Genomic DNA, 17,875 nt, shown 5'->3' with positions numbered 1-17,875 from the left:
AAATGATAATGACTTTTGATTGAAAGGCTACACCAAATATCCAAATACATCTTCACAAAGCACACTCTGATGTTTATGGAAGCATTTAATATAATAAACCAACAACAAAATCATTAAGTGGCATATCATCATATGAGTCATAGCTAGGCTACTTCATCCCAGCTGGATCAACAAAGAACCAAAAAGTCGATAACGAAAATGTATGAAATGTTCATAACTATCAAACATGGCAAAACTGAAACTATTTGGAAGAAAAGATAAAGATACAATGAAAAAAAAGTAAACATTAAAAAACAACAATAATAGATAGATGGTACTAGCATACATACATTTACTAGCTTCATACTAGCTACTACATACAGTATACAGTACATACAGTATTGCAATGAGTATGTTTTCCCATATTATCATGACTAAATGATTGAAAAGCTGCACAAAATGTCCAAAAACATCTTCATGAAGCTCATTCGGATGTTTATTGAAGGATTTCTTATAATCGATGAATTCCTTTTTCTTCTGCTCTAAAGACATTTGCATGTGCAAACGTTGGCATGATATGGCTTTAGCTGCAGGGAAAATGGATAGTTTCTGGGGAAACGTGTGTGGCTAGTGATTTTGTTTGTTAAGCAGGTATTTTTTAGCATCTGTTCCTTGTCTAATGAAAGCTGGGTGTCTGCTCAAACACCTGCCAAACAGCCAGACAGCTGCCAATCTCCATTTCAATGATTCTTTACATTTTTTCTCCCTATTTTCTGTAAGGTGTTACAGTACACCTTACTGTGTGTCATGCACTTGTGTAACATCCACTGCAGTCTGCAGGCGGTTTACATCCCCTTTCTTGAGCATGTAGATGCTGCTATGTGACCTTTATCGGTGTTAAACTGTCCTTTATGGATGAAAAAATTGTAATACAAAAATAGTAGGAGACTTTTATCTAAGTGATACTTTTCTTCAGTATCTTCTATTATTCCTTTCAAATAGCTTAAGGCTTGTGTTGACCATTTCATATATTTTTTGCTTTGTCTTTGTTGATTAATAAAAAATAATTACTGATTGATTTTCTTAATTTTGAAATAGTTACATAAGGAGTGTGTGGCAATGATGGCTGTTGATGGCAGTGATGCAGTAAAGGAGTTTCAAGCCATTGTTTGCAGCACATGCATAATGCAACAATAAAGTGATTTAAACTGCCACAAAAAGTGCACAGCGAGGAAGCTTCAACATAAGATACACCCATTTGAGTGACTTTTTTGTTTGAATAAGAAAGAGAAGGATGAGAGGGGTTTTGTTAAAGTTACAGACTATCACAGGTTTCAGGGTGTTTTGAATGAAATGAAAATAGGGAAGCTCTGTTTTGCAGAGTCCTGTTGTTTGTCTGAGAGGAAACCCATTTGATAAGACCAGTGCCTGTGTGCTATCTGGCTGTTTAACTTGTAAAACACCTTTCGGTTTTATTCTATTTCTTTCATCTGTGTTCTGAATGTGTAAAATGCACTAGATGAATAGATGGGATCAGTCTTTTAAGCAGTACTTTCGGAGTGACTTTCCATGAGTGAAATGAAGCTGAAGCTCACAGGACGGTGTTAAAATAGAACTGGTAATTTTCTGGTGTTTGGAGTTTTTGCAATCTATAATATATTTTTTTGTGGCGAGTCTCTCAGAGTTCAGACTGGTGGTTTGGGTGGAATCCCTCAGAATGAGTTTATGGAGTTTCAGCTGCATTTAAATATCCTACCATTGTAGCTTGGAGCTACATGTTTTCTAACTGGTGGACAAGATACTTAGCATATTTTAGCAAAGAAAGCTAAATTGATGTTAGGTTCTTCAGCCAAGGGAATCTGGAACAATCCACAACTTTCAGCATTGCCAGTATAAGTAATCACTAGAAATCCCTTGTCAGACAGTCTTTGTGCCGTAAGAGAAGAAGGAGTACAAAAATAATTGAATTGGAGCCACCAAGCTTTGCCGACTCGGGGGAGGAAATTCCAAGATTGTCATTGGCAGCTTGTGGAAGTACATGAGCCTAAAATGTAACAGGTTGTGGGAAAAGGTGTCTTCACTGTCACTGCTGCAGATCTTTCATGATGTTCATCCTGTTCGTGAGAATAGTGGGACTTTTTCTCCACAATGAAACCTGACAGGCCTCCCTGGGAGAACCACTTATGAACGGAAGCTGTAGCTGTTTGATGGTGGAGGGATCCTGTGTTTGTTAAAAGTGGTGCAGACCCTCAGGAGGGGTCAATTCATACAGCTCTTATTTGAAACATGTACTGTACAGATGCTAATGGAGCTGTAAGAGCTTTAATTGGATCACTTTACTTGAGGCAATCAGCAGTAAATCAATTAACCTCATATTTTCGAGAGGACATGTTTGAATAAGTAGGATTACATGCAGCATTAAGACTAGGCAGAGCTTGTACAGTAACTAAAAAGGCCTAAACTGTGCATTCCCCAGCAAGCCTCTGAGCTGTAGCCAGCAACACGTAGCATCTGCCTGGCCTTGTCCACGTGTTTCTACTTGTAAGTCTCTGAGCCTTTGCTGCTCCAAACTCTAACAAAGCCAAACCCTCTCTGTCTCCCTCTGTCACTTTTTTCTATCACTTAGTGCCTGGAGGCCCACTTTTTTCCACTTTATTTAGGGTGCTGAGGGGCATTTATTTGTTTTTTGCTTTTTTAAAAACTATAATGTCTCCTTTGACTCACTGTCTCACTGGCATTTCACGATAAGGCCACTATTACTTGCTGTTAAACCTTTGTTCCAGGCCATTATGATGTTTTTTTTAATGATTTTCAATTACGGGGTTTTGCAGACAATTCACGCTTTGTTTATGTAGAAGTCCATTGTAGGCCCACCTGCTTCAGACAAATTGCAGGGTATGAGGAAAATTGTACAGTATCCAAAATTAAAATCAGTCACTGTACAGTATATCTTTAAATTCTAAATGGCTGTTATCAAGTGTACTACCAAACTATAATACTGTTTATCTTAGCAGTTTTCTAAATTATATGTGCTCATTTAGTAAATAATCATGGTAAAAATGAATTTCTGGCTTTCGTTTTCAGGCAGAATAACCTGCTGAAAACTGGCACAAACCAGATGTTCTCAACTACATACCCCAAACTGTAAAACTTTCCCATTAGCCACTTTTAATACTGTCATAAAAAGTATCAGTATCTGTAGTGGTATCTGTATCGATATTGGTGATTCTGGCCCTGGTATTACTTGGTATTGGATCGAAACCAAATTTTGTGGCATCGCCCACAGCTAATAGCTGGATCTGAAATCACTCACTAGTGTATCAGATAGTGAAAAGCAATTTCAGACACTACTCAGGTCATTCCTTTCAACCAGTTGCCATCTAAAAAATGTTTTCCCTTGTCTGTGCAATTCACAATGGGAGCTAGCGCTCAGTTAGTGATCATAAATTGTACACTTCTTGTGAGGATGCATTGTAGGATAGTTTGAGTCCACTATATAGGGTATCATAATTAGACATTTGGACAACACTGCAAAATGGCGAACACACAATATAGTGTACCATATAGTGAAATGTGAATGATTCCAGACACAGCCTATGCAGTAGATACAGTAAGTGGCAATCAATTTGTAAATGTAAGATGGAGGGTGGGATCATACATGACCTGCTACATGGTTTTCAAATGAAACTGTTTGTTGATGTTAATACATAGATCATCACCGTCACTGCCACCGTCCATAGGGGTGTCCTGGTAGACTAGTGGTTAAGATGCATATCACACTGTGATGCCTCCATTTTAATCCGACTGGGGATCTTGAATGCATGTCATAACTCTCTCCCTCCCTAACCATGTCCTGTCTGCACCTCTACTGTGACCTATCTACAAAAGGCAAATGGCTGAAAAAACAATCTTTGAAAAAAAGTCACTATCCAGATATATGACTTGGCACTACTGCAGCTCATTTGTAAACGTCAGGTCTTCAGCAGAGATCCTCATTCACACAGTCAGGACTGCTTGTGTCTGCCGTGTACGTGTACAGACGAGCAAATAACTGGTGTGACTACACCAGTAAAAGTAAACCTTCCAGCTCTGGCCCAGACTGCAAGTTCATTCAAAGCTGTAGCATCATTTGGAGAAAAAAAAGGCTTCCACGCGGCGTTATGGGTAAATGCTCAATTACAGGGTGAATGATTCAGCCCACTTCTGACTGTTACTCCAAGTAGAGCTCTATGTGAACTGCAATCATCTCATAAAGGCCCAACTTTTGTCTTAGTCTCCAGGATGGGGTTAGTGCTTGCTGGCTGAGCACCACTCTCTCCACTACAGTAGTCATTTACATTCAGGACAGTCATTTTCTGCAGTAGCAGGCGATGGACGGTTGGAATTAATGCTACTGTATAGATGTATATACAGTATTTGATGAATCGCCAGAGGTTACTGTAATTAAACTTGTTAAAATAGATAAGATTATTTTGTCAATTAGGTGCAACTTTAAAAAATGGGATGTTTCAAACACGCTGTTTCTTTATTATTACCGCATTTTATCAATATTATCACTACTAGCAATTATAGTAGCATTACTGTTGGAATATTATTAGAATTATTGAATGATATGCATAACCTGTGTCAAACACTAGCAAAATTATCATTTGACATTTACAGAAAACCCAGTGCCGTCAATTTACACATACTGCAATAATAATTGGTCAATAATTATCACTAATAAGATAATGTAAAAAGTCCCACAGTAAATGAACTGATGTGTATAAATTATCTAACTGTTTTTGAAACTAGAATTCAACTGCCTAACAAATCCAGCCTCTCATGAGCTCCACCCATCATGACACATCACCTCCCCTTTGGGGCGTGAGAGAAAATGGTGGAGAACCCAAAGCTAAAAACCCAAAGCCTGCACCATCATGGCACCACGTCCTTCATTGGCCTATCCAATGACAGCTTAATGTTAAATGCCCATCTTTTGACTAAATGGTCAGATTACTGGTTTCCTCTTTATACCCACATGGCACAAGTTTTTTCAGGATTTGACGTGGGATGTGCTACACAGCTATCTGTTGGCTTTGTTTCTCTCACGCAACACAAATTTCAGCAAAGGCCCTTTCCCCCTGTTTCTAGGTTCGGTTTTCTTCTCGTCTCTGCATCTGGATTTCTCCACTGTCCCAGCCCCCATCCAAACTCCAGCTCTCCATCCCTCCCTCTTTTTCGCCTTGCCTACTCTCCCACCAGCACAGACATCCAGTCAGACACAGAAAGTGGATGGAAAATATGACTGGATCCTTCCCTGACTTCAGATAATGTGCAAGACTGCTGGCAAGCGTGGCACCACTAAAATCAGGGAAAGGCGGAGAGAGCATACCGGACAGTGAGAAGTTTATCTGAAGGGCTGCTCTTAGTATCTCATAAAGCAAATCCTTTGGAGCAGAGAGTGTTCATTTTTGTAGTTAGTTTATGTTCAAAAGCAAAAGCCTAATCCTTTGATATTTAAAAAGTATTGGCTGTTCGGTAGCTATTGACCGCTAACTGTCCCAGGTGAGATTTTGTGGAAAATATGTCCAAAGATGATGTGCACAAGCTCCTGAACAAATGACCTGTCCTTAGACATTACACCATGGAGAATCATAGGAAACCCTCAAAGTGTCCCCTCATCTGACGACGGTTATGTTGGTTATCTACATGTTAGCACAACGTCAGAGGCCACAAGACAAAAACCGAAGAGCCCCACTGTGCACATGTGGGTGTCATATTTCACTGCCACAATAGCTCAAAATCTGGGAGAGCCTGTTACAATGCAGAGAGAGAGAGAGAGGAGTTAGCACAATGATGTTGGGATGGAATATTCTTTTCTGGATGGGAGACACACAAAAAAGGAAAAAGTGACACAAGTTAATGTTTGTGTTTCCAAATTAGATACATATGTCAGGAACTATTTTGAATCATCAACTCCAAATTGCTTTTAAAACTTTTGAAATATGTGGTATTGTAACCTTTCATTTATGTGTTTACTGATGCCTTTTGAAGAGAGATGCAACTAAAAATTGATGTGTTGGTGTCTACAGTTATAGTTTTCTTCCCATTTCTCCCTGAACGTAGTTTCCAGTTGACCTGCAGTCTCTTCAGGGTGGTTTGACACCGGTCTTTCCCACCATCTGGGAAAGTTAGTCAATGCTTTAACTGCACTGCCTTGTCATTTTATCTCTAGTTTTCTCTTTTGCATGATCTGAATAGCACAGCAGTATGTCAAATAAAGGCGTGAGTTGTTTTAGGATCAGCCACTTTCTAAAAAATTCTCAGCTCCTTTTGTAGTCACTCTTACAAAACTAACTGAGTCATGTTAAGTACTTTGATTTCTCCTCTATACCACCAGTTGTAATCTTTTAACTTATAAATAGTGTCTAAGAACCATGATTTGAGACTAAAGTTTGCCTCTGCCTCGAAGCGAGTTTGCGAGGAATAATTCGGGGGGGAAATGAGCTCAGAGATCCCGTCTGGAAATGTCGTTACTCCAGCTGTCTGCCGCCCCTCTGCAAGCACTCATAAATGCTGCGGCCTACAGAGATGTTCATATGTGAGGAAAACGGGGGAAAGTAGGAGGTGGAGCTGAGAGAGGAAAAAGAAAAAGAGAGCAAGAGAGACAAACAAAGAGAAGCAAGGAGAGAAAGATGAGTATAACTGAGTAGGAGGAGGTATTAAGTTCTCAAATGGATTAAAGTGGGATTTTTAGTATCCATATTGAAGCTCCATTATTTCTAGAGAACTTATAGAATATAGAAAAAGAGGCAGAAGAGACAGCAGGTAACCTAAAACTAAGGGAGACTGGAAATGGAAATAGGGAAGCCACTAACTATGTAGGGAAAAAATTCCCATCTGTCAGATGACTCATACTCTCCCCTCAGCCACAGAAACAAAAATTAACAACGTCCTAGTTTTTACACTGCTAAGACAATGATATTCTGGGCACATTTTTTAAGTACAGGAATGTCTAATTCTTGATCTTTACATTTTTTATGTCTACATTCCTAAAGTGTTGCTGGAAGCACTGTCCATCTGTAGCATATATTACCCCAAAGTGTTCTTGAATTGAGATGACTTGTGGTTATGTATATTTTTGGAATAAGCGAATGATTATTATTAAAACCTGTTAATACCTCTGATTGCATGGTAAGTAAATGATTGGCCAGTACTATCAGTCCCAGGTTTTTACTGTGAGACAGTAAAGTACAAGCTGTCATGTTATCACAGCCTTAGCAGTCTGCATCTTGTAGGATTTTCTCTCTCAATAACTTTCCCTGATACAGACGAGCAGAAGTTACAGACATTAGTGTAACTGGCTGCAATGCTGTCCAATCTCTGGATATTTGTTCTTTTGGACAACAGCGGAAAAGGAGAAAGTAACTTACCTCAGCCATCACCAATCCGTGAATGTCATTAGCAAGTTTCTTTGTAGTGGATAGCATTCACCTCCTACACACATGACAGCTAATGTGAAAACAACATGTATTGATCACACTTTGGTAAGCAAGTGATTTTTAACTTTTGTTTTTATTTAAGATGACGACATGACGCACAAGGTTTCCACACAATTCATAAAATATTGTATATGCTACTGTGTCAAAGTCAAAACGTTATAGCATTCATTGTTTTGTTATCTGTGACAATATTAGCACCCTTGTCACTAAAAACCAACATAATAGTATTCAGATCCCTGCACCGCATCTGCTCCTTTATTTAAGAAACTGCAAATTTATATTTTCCAAGTATGTACTTTTTTATTTATACAAGATACAATTCAGGGAGGGAAGTCTTCCTGATAATTTCATGTCTTACTTTCAAACTAATTCACATAGTCACTCTTACTCAACGAGACTGTCATTTAAATCTTCATCCTCTGATACACCTAGCACAGGGTCAGCACAGATATAGGGGGCCTAATTACTTTTTGAGCTCTTTATTTATTTCATTTGAATAGAATTACATGTTCATTAAAGACTGCAATCAAAAATAATTTTGATATTCTTATTTAATTCTATATTATTTTGTCATTGTTTTCATGTCATGAACTATATATATATATATATATATATATATATATATATATATATATATATATATCTTTGATATTGTAGATTCTGTTTTATTTTACTGCATTTAGGTAACTTAACCTAGGTATTGATTCCAATTGTTATTTTAATGTCATTTATTTGATTTTAACTTGTGCAAAGAAATAAAACTCAATAAACTGAATCACTGGGCAACAACCAGGATTATTAAACTTCACGCCAAAGGTGTTTGCTTTGTTACCGTTAGATGAGTCCAGCGCTCTTAGCCTAGCCTAGCACAAATGCAGGAAACAGCTAGCCTAGCTCTGGCTACGATTCTTTCCAACAACTCCTAGCTGTCTTACTTACACGTTATGTCTTGTGTATATAACATATGTAGAAACAGAAAACGTGGCAGGTTGGTTTTCAATTGTTTACCGATCAACAACCGCTGGGCGTGACTGCGAGCAGCATCTCTGAAGTCCTCACTTTGAAGTTAACAGGTAAGTTACTCAGGTGACTCTTGGATGTAGCGGTGGGTAGCTTACTAGCTAACGCTAGAGTGCTAGCTAACAATGTTGTATCTCGCTAGCTAGCATGTTGCGAAATACACGTTGCTTGCGGCTAACACGATACAACATGTAAAGTTAAATAAGACAGCTTTGGAGCAGTTGGAATATGTATTTTTCTGGTTTATGGTAGGCTTGACATTACTGTTTCCACCTGCTATCAGTCTTTATCATGGTATTTATGCTAAATTAGGCTAAATACAACCAGGACAGTGGTGGAAAGTAACTCAGTACATTTACTCAAGTACTGTACTTAAGCACACTTTTGAGTTACTTGTACTTTTCTTGAGTATTTCCATTTTCTCTTACTTTATATTGTACGTTTTACTCCACTACATTTACTTGCTAACTTCAGTTACCAGTTACTTTGCAGATTAGGATACAATCAACAAATACATTATGATCTATTATTATAGGTTAAGATGAGATAAGACTTTATTGATCCCTGAGTGAACATTCACAAGCTACCCAGCAGTATATAAAGTAATTAAAATTACCTTTACCAGCTGCAACATTAGAGGGATGTACACATTTATCCATCAATAATTATAATAAAATAAAATAATGTGCATTATTCTGAAATGGGTCACTCTGCATAGTGAGTACTTTTGGTACTTTAAGTATATTTTGATGCTAATACTTTTGTACTTCTACTTAAGTAAAATGGAGTATTTCTACATTGTGGTATTGCTACTTTTACTTAAGTAAAAGATCTGAGTACTTCTTCCACCACTGACCAGGACCAGTCTCTTAACTTTTTCTTTAGGAAATGCACATATGAAGTACCTCAACAACTCTACAAGTAATCAATATTAAAGGCAAGTATTCAGGCACCATATCTTCATCAGGGTAGACCTTCATACATGGCTTTATTATTATTAATAGTAATAATAATACTTACAATGGAAGTGTGAAGAGCCATCCCTTCTCTACTTTTGAATCTAAAGAAATACTCATTGGACATTTGGAGAAATACACTTATTTGCTGCCTTACAGAGAGTTACATGAGAAGATCAATGTGAACTGTGCATTTAGTAAAGTAAAATTAAAGAGACTGGTCCTGGTTGTGTTTAGTCGACATCGGTTTCATATCTGCGTGTTAAGTAAAGTGTGCAGGGCCTTCCTTTCTCCATATTTGACATTTTTGGCCTCTCACACCTTAGCATTGTATTGTGTCATGAGTGCGATGATCTCAAAAGTTTAAAATAAAAATATAAAATATTAAAAAAGTTTCCTTATGTTTTACCTTTGTCTTTGCAGCACCTCGAGGCCAGGCCCGTCTAGCAGTAATATTCATCTGTGCACCATATGTGATGGTATCAAAAGTAAGTTTATTCATATGGAGGAAAAGAAATGCTGTGAGCCTCTGCAAAAGCTCAACCTGTTTCATACATACTTTATCACACATGAGACGAAAGAAATGAAAAATGATGACTGGAAAGTAAAGTATTAACTGAAGACTTCCTTATGATCTCAGTATTTACCAAACCCTACATGTCTTGTATGCTGTGATTCTAATGGAACATGTGTCTCATCCTTTTACAAGGCTGTGAATCAGTGTTACCTTATGACAACTTGTTGCTCTGTTGATGAGGGGGCAAAGTGCCTCCATTCACATTCTGCCAATGTTGTTTTCTCAAGGCCCCCAGGTCCCAGTGCTTGACATTACATCAGAACATGGCAGTGAAGGATGAAAGCCTCCTAGCTTGGACTTGTAGGGCTCCCTCCAGGACCAAGCAGGAAACCACAGGAATGATGTGCTGAGGTAAACGACACTCTAAGTGTTTATTTGTTTTATTTGTGTGAGAAAATCTGTGTTTTTAAGGTTTTCAAGGTGCCCAGGCCAGTCTTGGGGAAGTAATCCGTTACCAATGAATCTTGTAATGTGATTACTCACTGAGGAAGGTAATCATGTTAATTTCTTAAAGTCTTACCAATCCTTGCCTGTGATTAGTATTGTAATTGTAATTTTTCTTAAAGACATGGGCACATTTTCTCTCTGCTCAAATGGCTAAACAAGATATGTTTACGTTTTCCTGACAAGGACCTCTTGTGTTTGTATAAATTAAGACTAGTACGTCTCAGAAGCAAAGGTGGAAGTAAGGTAATGCATGTTTATTTGTGCTTTACAGAAGACATAAAAGGCATTAAAACAAGATAATATAAAAAGACATACAAATAGGATTTAAAAGTGTAAAATAATGACAAAGTGACAAAAAAAAGTAATGATGACAAAAAAATAAAATGAAATAGTAGTGTGACATTGTTACTAACACACACACACACACACACACACACACACACACACACACACATACACAAACCTCGTTGGGAGGAGGTTAGGGTTAATGGATGGGTCAACAAACCATGTGACTCTGACAAGGGAGAACACTTTGTACCCAATTTCCTACTGACAGTCAACATTTCTTTCTTTAGACCATTACTTTACCTAACCTTAACCAAGTAGTTTTTGTGCCTAAACCTAATGGTCTTAACCACAGAATAGATTTTTTTGTAACGTTTTTGGAAAGCAATATTTTCCTGCTGATAGATCAGAATATGCTCATACAGTTAGTTTGGAAGACAATGACAAACAACATATTTTGTCATTTAGTTTTGAGGACCAGGTCCCAGCTTACATTTTTCCGTGATATAATCTTTACATAATGTGATTTTTAAATAATGTAATGTAAATAATGTCAGTATATCTACTTATCAAGTCACAGTGAAAGGAGCAATGCACCAAGACAAAATCTTCCTTGACAGATATTAACAAATTGTAATTCAATGCCTCCTAGAATTATTTAGCTGTTTCTTATGTATAACACAAGTAAAGACATACCATACTCATCCTACATACTTGTAGGCAAGTAAGTGTCCAGTTTTGTTACAGTTAGACCTTATTTTTTGAATTATGCTTATTCCCATGGCCGTGTGCCATGTATGTAAAAAGGAATCGGTGGGAAGTTTAACATGATCAAATTTCTTTTTTTGATCCCTTTGACATATCTGATTTAAGCAAAGCTAAGTCACCATTCAGCAAACCAACTGCATGCTGACACATACGAAGGGCATCCACAGGTTTTTCAGACTCTAGGTGGGGTGGAAAATGGTAAAATTCCTCTAAAACATCCAAAGTGTTGGTCAAAGCAGTCTGAACAAAATACAGTATAATAATATTGTATCACCCATTTTATCCTCTTTATTAATTCTTCCTCTATGATGCTTTTGGGAAATTCTGTCTGTTTTGGAAAGAAACACCAGTAGGCAATGTCACTTCTGGGCATGTGCAGTAGATCCCTCAGTGCTCCATTAGAAAGAGCTTGCAGTCCAGTCCGAAGTGTGCTGAGTACTTCAGAATGGTTGAGAAGAAAAAAGTGACCTCAATACAAAAGAATGCAGTGTGGTCTGTTTTCCCTCCCCTAACATCCAGCATGGGCAAAAATGACTTCTCTTAACCCACTGTTTAGCAGAGGGAGTGTATACGACTTGAGCCATTTAAATGGCCACAGCCGCCGTCTTCTCCTCCTTACTCTTCTTCCACCCTTATTTTCACCTCCTCTTTTCATGGGGAGGATGTGAGTAAAGTTGCCACGTTAAATGCTTTCTCTCTTTCCCTTTGCGATTGTTCTCACTTTGCAAAGAGATCTTTGAGAAAACAAAGTTGTTGCTGGCAGACTAAGCTACAATTGCTTAGTCATTATAGTTCACAACAATCTATATCAAAAGCTGTGTATGCAGTGTTTTACATTTTGCTAAGATACAGTGAAGTTTTGTTGATATTCAGTGTCAGCTGAGACTTTGAGAATGCCATTTCCTTCAGTCAAGTAAACATATTCTGATCAAACATGCTGATAGCAGTTTTACTTCCTTTTTCCATGCCTTGCCTTCCTTTTTTGATAGATTGTGTGTAATTGCTCGCAGTAGTAGGAGTCATCCTGGCCTATCTTGTTGCAGTATGCCTCTGTGTGTTTTACAGCAAAGGAAAAGTGCTGTAGACTAATTGAAAGGAGAGAGCAAGCTGAGTTTATCCGTCAAGTTCAAGTCAAATTTCTTCCACCATTTTATCAGCTGTGTCTTTTGACCTAAGTTCCTAGTTCTACAAGAAATTCGGCTATCCCTGAATGTTATTGTGGCATTAGTGTCTCTTTTTCTGTCACTGCATGCATTGTTTGCTATGTTGAGATTCTACCATGGAGGCCTCAGGATAAGAAATTTCATGCACGATGAGGTGTCCTGGTGCCAGCCACATGTTCAGAAACCACCACTGCTGCAGGAGGAGGAGGAGGAGTTTTAGGAGGAGGTAGATTTCTGCTTGCCTCTTGTGTCACCCTGAAAAAGCAAGGCTAACAGATGTGAGAGGAAGTACGGAGGATGGTGTTGGGATTGGAGGGGTGTGTGTTTGGATTGTGCTGTGCAAATTATACAAATGATCTATCCTAATGTAGGAATTTCGATTTTTAGTCATTTGTCATTTCAGTATGTGGAGCATTGGAAGTAGGTGCAAGGCAAGAGTGCCTTGACTAATTATGTAGAGGGATGTTCACTACCACTGCGCTATTTTATCACATTAAGAGTAGTGTGTGCAGGGAGGCACCCATGACAATTCAGCAATAAATTGTTTTATGAAATGTTTAAAATTGCTTTCCCTGTGTAACATTTGAATCTGGCATGTTTGGACTTGCTAGATAGAATGCTCCGCATGTCATACTCCAGAAAAGTGACCAGAAAGAAATAGAAACAAGTGCTAAATGCTAATGTAAGTATACTAACATGCTCACAATGCAAACATGCTGATGTTAAGCAGGTATCATGTTTACCATCTTAGTGTTAGCATGCTAACAATTGATAATTAGCATTGAACACAAAGTACAGCTGAAACTGATGGGGGCGTGATTAGTTTTGGAGGTATTTGGTCATAAACCAAAGTAATGGACAAATTAAAATTTTGACCTAATGATGGCGCTCGATGAAAAGTCAGGGGATCACCAAGTTATAACAATTCATTCTTAAGCGGGGTATGAGTGTCTGTACCAAAAGTCATGGCAGATCATCTAATAGTTGTCAAGACATTAGTGGTTGTGGTTTGTGGTGCACTCAAAATCACAAATGTCAACCTCATGGTGGCACTAGAGGAAAAGACAGGGGTTCACCAAAGTCATTAGGAGTCATCCTTTGGGGACCTTGAATGTCTGTAGAAAATTTCATGGAAATCCATCTAATAGTTGTTGATGTATTTCAGGCTTGACCGAAGTGGTGGACCGACCGACCAACATTGCCACGCCGCTAGCGTGGCTAAAAAGTGAGCAATTCTGAAATATGATGCATATTATTGCACCCTGATGGACACCCATATGTAAGCATTTGTTAGCATTTCATTTAGATTTACAGGCTGAAGTGCATGTTGTAGTTGAGTGTGTGAGTGTAACAACCGGCCCGGTGTTACTTTGTGAATTATGTTGAGTCTTCATTTACAATTCTGGTAGCTGTTCAAATCAGGCAGCACTTTTCATGGCAGAAACAACTGCAGGTACTAATTATGTTCTATTTCTATATCAAAAGCTGTCAAAACATTAGCTACTGACTTTTGCATGGGTGCCAGTAAATGTAAAAGTTATAATCCCATGTTGACATCTGACATAATGCGTCCTCCCATTATTCATCTTCAGTGACAGTAAGGGCTCAGACCATGCCCACTGAAGCCCTATGCTGTTATTAAAACCAAGAACTGTAATTTTTTGCTCCGTTCTTTGCACCTGCACATGCAGTTATGTTACATGGACACCTGGATAGTTTTGAAACCAGGTGAGCTTGCTGATCGGCAACAGATTCCCCCGTTTTTACTGTGCTGCGAGGCAACTGGAATTTTAACAAAGGCTGCATTGCCCTCTGCAATTCTGCATTTAACTGCATCTGTTAAAATGCCACATAAAGACAAAACTGTCACTCCTTTGGCACCCGAGTGTCCTGACATTGTCTGCCTCTCAGGTATGAAAAATATTATATCATACTTTTTGTCTCTTTCATGAAAGAAGGAGAATGTATACATTCATTTCTAGTCATTCAACTGTCCCTAAAACACGATTTAGTTTAAATAAGCCTTGTCTGAGTCTCATGTTGCATTGGAAAAGCACTAAAGCTTCCATGTTCTCTTATCCTACCCTTTGATTGATCTTCAACACCACAATGACTTGAAATAAACTGCAGCAAAACCCCTTCTGATGAGTAAGTCATAGATGAGTGCAGTGAGTGAATATCACAGTGACTGAGTTTCAGGCTTTTTGCATTGGACTGAGACTTGAGCTCAATAAACTCATCCTAAAATAAACGCTAAATTAGAGGGCTATAGTATAGAGGGAAAAAAAGACCATGGGCTTGGTTCTTGGCCCCACACACAGTTGCTGTGGAGTTTTCTTTCCTGTCTCCTATTATTCCTGGTCTTCTGCCTGGATGAGTCAAGAGAGGGAGAGAGCTAAAGAGAAGGATGGAGAGAGAGAGAAGGAAAAAGAGAGAGTGGGAGGCGGATGTAAGACAGAGATAGACAGACAAAGAGGCAAGAGAAAGACAGAGAAGATGGCAGGGAGAGGTGGCGGGAAAGGGACATACTGGCTGTACTGCCTCTCTCCTCCATCTGATCTGGCCAGTGTTTAAACAAGGGTTTGAATGACAGAGTAAATGTAGAAAACTTGGGAGGTGTTCAAGTGTAGCCATTTTGTGAGAGTTTCAATCCACAGTAACATTTACATTTTTTGTATAAAAGCTCAGCTCCCTGGGTAACAAATGATTGTCAAGAAGCAGTTCCCTGGACACCAAATTCCAATCCCTATAAAGAATTTTACTCATGCAAATCAAGTGACAAAACCCTGATATCTGAAATAGGAAACATACTGTTCATTCTGACTTGTGGCCCGGTCACATCAGCATTTCTAACAAAATGAATTCATTCCAAAATATAATCGCCGCAATCAGTGAATTCACTCATGGATGCGAAGTATTTTCACATTGAGTTTGACTTTGATGAAGTTCGACACACAAATTATTGACAGTGCTAACCTGTGAGGGAACGGAGAGCTGGAGGGTCCAAAATTATTATTAATAATTTGCCTCACCTGTTGGAGTATAAACTGCTCCACAAAAGAGAAATGGTTTCAGTCAGTGGTACCAATATGTCTGTTGAATAAACCGAATTAGTGACCAAGCTAGTGAAGCTTGCTAACTGACAGCTAGCTCAAGAGCTTTTATCCTCCTCCACTCTTTTGGAGGTGGAGTAAACGGTCCAGTACAGAGAAAATAAAACGAAGATCAGAGAGCTATTGTGACTGACTAGTGCTAGCATGTTCCCGGCTGGTTAACGTGTTAGTGGTTAGCTAACTATAGCACTTCACCAACTAGTCACTACAGTACGTCACCAATTTTCTCTATTGATCAAGAGCAGCAGCGCCCCAAACTCCTCAATGATCCTAGCTGAGGGGGGCTGCCTAAAGAAAGATCATAGAAAGAGCCAAGTTGGAAACAATGACTTGTCCCATCTCATAGTTGTTGTTTATAATAGTTGGGATCTTGATTGATCCACAGATATTGGAAGCCAACTGAAAGGCTGGAAATATGGCAAAAATAAACAGAATATAAATAGTTAAATAGAATAACCAGTTTTCTAGTTCCTCACATAAACACCCAGATGTTCCATCTCAGACTAGATATGTTCAAACACAGGTGCAGAAATCCTCCCAAAACCTTTCCAAACACTACACTCCTTTTCTCCACTACACTGCCTAATTTCTTTTCCAGTCACATCCTAGAAATATGTGTTTAATGGCTGAGCCATGAATGTGTCTAAGAGTGATAAAACCAGATGGTTTTGGATGCTGGTGCTGCAACCTGAGCGAACATTGTCCCTGCAGCAGCCAACTGTGTGATCGATATTCAGACTAAAACAAGCGTCTCACTGGAAATCTTCCTCAGTGAAGAAGGATGTGCAATATTCAGTGTGCGAAAAATGTTCTTTTTATCTGCGTCTTTTGAACATGTCACATCTGTTATCTTTTATCATAAAAATGTATTTGGGAACCTCTGCCATCGTAACGCTACATCAAAGACCAGCTTCTGTTTGTTTGAAGGAAAAAAGACGCTTTTACGCAAGTGTTTATTAGAGTAAGCTGAGATTAATATGCAAGGGCCCTCACAGTAGCAAGCCCACGTTTGAAAGAGGATCTTTTGCTGCGCTCATTATTTACTAACTGAGAAGATCAAGGGCTCTTTATTCGAGGTGTTTCAGCACCCCTAGGTGTTTTACAATAGCTCTAGGTGCTTCTGTTGTTTAATTGGGATCCAGAAACCAGTTTGGGGCCCTTGCAAATGTACAGTAGGGGGATGGGAGTCTTAAAGGCACCCAGTGAGGGCTCAATAGGACTGCATTGTATGTTTTATGGTAGTGGAAAATTAATATGGAAAAGTGTGACCCCTTTCATCGTTGTTGTTGCACAACTATTCTTATACTGTGTCTATGATGCTTTATTCTTAAACATGCCATCTTCTCTGCAACAAAACACAAATATGGGTATGTTTAATGTGATGCATACAATGATACATTTTTGGAATAACATACAAAATTGCTCTTTGTTTAGAACATAAGCTCATATTAAACCAATGTGGAATTATGTAGTAATTTCTGATTCAGATTATTCAAAAGTCAAATTTATGCTTGAATGCATCTCAAGAGAAATAATGTCACAGGGCATAACTGGCATTGTGTGTAATTTTGTAATGCCACAGGCAACATCAAACCTTAAACCCACAATTTGGCAAAGTTGTTAGCAAACGGTAGCTTATTTACACATCCAGCCAGTACTGATCAACATCAGCATTTCAGCTTTTCTTTTTTTCCCACCTGACGAATGTAAGTCCAATATTCACTCTCCTTTTAGCTCTGATTTGGTCTCCACCAACTCCTGAGAAAAACATCTTGCTCTTTAGCTGCTAAATGCTCGACTGTGTTCACCAGCTAACTTTGTCTGTCTGCCTTTTGGTGCTGGGCAGGTAGCGTTCAGTTGGTTTTCATTGAAAACATCTGCCTGCTGCGGCTACAAATGATGCTACAAGAGTTCTGAGACTGAACCAGAACAGTTAAGTTGCCAGCTGGAAAACCAAAACAAGCTGAAAGCTTGCTAAAACGCTCTGTAGAGCTGAGGGGAACTGCAGACTCAAGTGATAATTCTTTGTGGGTTTGTCACTACGAGCGAACCCCTTTCACATTACACGTAGTCATTTTATTCA

At 38.7% G+C, this 17,875-nt stretch overlaps 1 long non-coding RNA gene across 8 annotated transcripts in view; it reads left to right on the top strand.

Moving 5' to 3' along the window:
- The first annotated feature begins 8,177 nt into the window (after positions 1 to 8,177).
- Positions 8,178 to 17,875, top strand: part of LOC122867825 — a 39,289-nt gene continuing 29,591 nt past the window's right edge. For 2 of the 8 annotated variants that reach the window (XR_006376000.1, XR_006376001.1), the window contains exons 1-3: positions 8,228 to 8,536; positions 9,863 to 9,927; positions 10,244 to 10,367. This is a non-coding gene — a long non-coding RNA (uncharacterized LOC122867825). Of the gene's footprint in view, positions 8,537 to 9,862; positions 9,928 to 10,243; positions 10,368 to 13,844; positions 17,498 to 17,875 lie in introns of those variants that run through there. The other 6 variants (XR_006375995.1, XR_006375997.1, XR_006375999.1 and 3 more) reach the window with 5 other exon arrangements.

This window comes from Siniperca chuatsi, linkage group LG20, assembly GCF_020085105.1.
Source record: "Siniperca chuatsi isolate FFG_IHB_CAS linkage group LG20, ASM2008510v1, whole genome shotgun sequence".
In the NCBI taxonomy this organism is placed as follows: domain Eukaryota; kingdom Metazoa; phylum Chordata; class Actinopteri; order Centrarchiformes; family Sinipercidae; genus Siniperca; species Siniperca chuatsi.
This window is presented reverse-complemented; position numbering and strand designations above follow the sequence as displayed.